Genomic DNA, 2,947 nt, shown 5'->3' with positions numbered 1-2,947 from the left:
AAAATTGCTGATGCGTTGACCAGCATCGATCTTTACTGTAACGTGTTGACCGGCGTTAACACAGTTTATACTCGTACGTTCGCTGGAGTCTACACAGTTTAAGCTCTTAAGACATTGGAGCGTGACGGTCTCGAATGTCGGGCTATAAGACCAACTATTAAAGCTGATTCATCTGCACGTGTGGATCTTATCCTGAAGTTTGTTGAATGTTCAAGTCATGAGACCAACTAATGAAGCTGATACGTCAATGACTCGTACTTATAGAATTTTTAGCAAATTCTCAGCCATCAACGGGTTTGATAAGCCTTTACCGACTACCGTTTGAGTCGGGCTAGCATGCGAATTGTTTAAGTCCGTTCCGCATGTAACGTTATGCTAAAAGAGTTAACTCTTTTAGTGCTACGATATTGAATACGTAGACTTCGTCTTTCTCATGTGAAAAGACTAAACAACGACGTGTATCGGACGTAGACTTTAAGGTTTTTGGCAAACCCTCAGCCTTCAACGGATTTGGCGTGCCTTTACCGATTACCGTTTGAATCGGGCTTGCATGCGAATTGTTTAAGTCCGTTCCGCATGTGACGTTGTGCTAAAGGAATGAACTCCCTTAGACTTGATGCTACGATATTGAATACGTAGACTTCGCCATTGTTACGGGAATAGGCTACCCGACAACGCGTGGTAGGCGCTGACTTATCCCTTCTTAGGCTTCGGGATAAAATACCCCAGACTAGATTCTGGTGTCTTTTTCAATCAGTGAAAGACTAAACCGGCAACGCGAGTTAGGCGTTGACTTATCCCTACTTAGGGTTCGGGATAAAATTCCCCGCGCGTGTGAAGCACGGATTTTGGCGTTATGAATAACGACTTGCCACAATATCGAATATGTGGTCTTTTGTTCTTTTTACGGTTAAGAACTAACCAGCAACGCGTGTTAGGCGTTGACTTATCCCTACTTAGGCTTCGGGATAAAATTCCTCATGCATAAAAAGCATAGATTTTTGTTGCTACGATGCTGAATACGTAGACTCGATCGTTTTTTATGGGGACGAACCACCCAGTAACGCGGGTTAAGCGCTGACTTATCCCTACTTAGGCTTCGGGATAAAATTCCCCATGCATAAAAGGCATGGATTTTTATTGCTACGATGCTAAATACGTAGACTCGGTCGTTTTTTATGGGGACGAACCACCCAGCAACGCGGGTTAAGCGCTGACTTATCCCTACTTATGCTTCGGGATAAAATGCCCCAGATTGGATTCCGGTGTCTTTTTCAATCGGTGAAAGACTAAACCGGCAACGCGTGTTAGGCGTAGGCTTATCCCTATTTAGGAGTTGAGATAAAATTCCCCGTGCACAAAGTGCACGGATTGGAAGTTGGGAATTATGTCTTTGGAGTTGAGATAAAATTCCCCGTGCACAAAGTGCACGGATTGGAAGTTGGGAATTATGTCTTTTCTCAGAGTAAAGACGGACTGGAAAATGGAAGAGGAAGAATTATATATTCTATCTCCCTGCACTGAAGAGGAAGAATTTTATATTCTATCTCCAGTTGGAAAGGAAATTCAAGGTGGGATCTCCACCCCCAGAATCCGGAAAGATGAAACTAGAAGTGGGATCTCCACTCCGAGAATCGGAAAGATTCAAGTAACCCTAACTTTTATAGGATTGGTTGCTTGATCCAAGAAAAGAGTTCCTCATTTATTGAGGGGAAATTCCAATTTCGACCCTAACTTTTATAGGTTTGGTTGAAAAAGAAAAGATGGAAGTCTTTCGTTTATCGAAAGGGATGACTCGATCTTTGTCCTAATTATCTGCAGGTTTGACTAAGTGAGGTTGGAGACAATCCTAACTTTTATAGGTTTGATTGCTCGAATTGAAAAATGACCTCTCATTCATGGAAGAAATCGAGAGGAGAATCTGGTTGTGGTCCTAACTTTTATATGTTTGACCAAGGAAGCAGTGGAAGTGGGGGGTTTGAGACGATCTTACCTTTTATAGGCTTGATCGTTCAATTTAAAAGTGGGCCTCTCATTCATGGAAGGAATCGAGAGGGGAGTTTGGTTGTGGCCCTAACTATAGGAAGGTTTGACCAGGTAGACAGTGAGAGTGGGAGTACAAATCACAGTGGGGGTTTAGTGTTTATCACTTTGTTCGTAATGATCGGGTTATCTCTAAGAAAATTACATATAGCATTCTTCTGGGAACTTCCCATTACATGAATCATCCACCCCTAGCTTCCTTCTTGGAACTGGGTGTAACAACCGTAAATTTTGATACGTATTTAAATAAATTTTTTTAGTATTTAAAATATTATATTATATTTTATTAATACTTTTCCTAATTTCTGGAATTTTCTGAGTTTTTTTAAAATAAATAAATAATAAAATATATAGTCTTGTATTTTTAATTCTGCTAAATATTAATTTACGGTTTAGTGATTTTTATATATAATCATTTGGTGACTAATATTATTAATGACCTTGTTAATATTGATGTAAACTTGAGTATAGTACAGTAGTATATAAATATTAATAAAAAGATTTTTGGTTGATTATTAATTATTAATATAATTTAATATTATGTGGAAATTTCGAATTTATTTTTCCTCTCTTATTTTTCCTCTAATTTGAATTTGAATTCCTTCCATATATTTTTCCCTAATTTACTCCCAATCAATTTCTAATCACCGTTTAAACTCTTTTTTGAATTCCTTCCATATATTTTTCCCTAATTTACTCCCAATCAATTTCTAATCACCGTTTAAACTCTTTCTATTTTTAATTCCGTAATTTTCTCTCTCTCACATTATTCTCCTCGTAAATCTCTCTCTACTTCTTTTTCTCTCACGTCATCTCTCTCTTCCCCTCACACACTCTCTCAAAAGAAACCCATCACCATCATCATCATCTTCGTTCTCCCTCTTCCTCATCTCCCGAGCACCCG

The sequence above is a fragment of the Asparagus officinalis genome, chromosome 3, assembly GCF_001876935.1.
Source record: "Asparagus officinalis chromosome 3, Aspof.V1, whole genome shotgun sequence".
NCBI lineage: Eukaryota > Viridiplantae > Streptophyta > Magnoliopsida > Asparagales > Asparagaceae > Asparagus > Asparagus officinalis.
Note: the sequence above shows the minus strand (reverse complement) of the source record.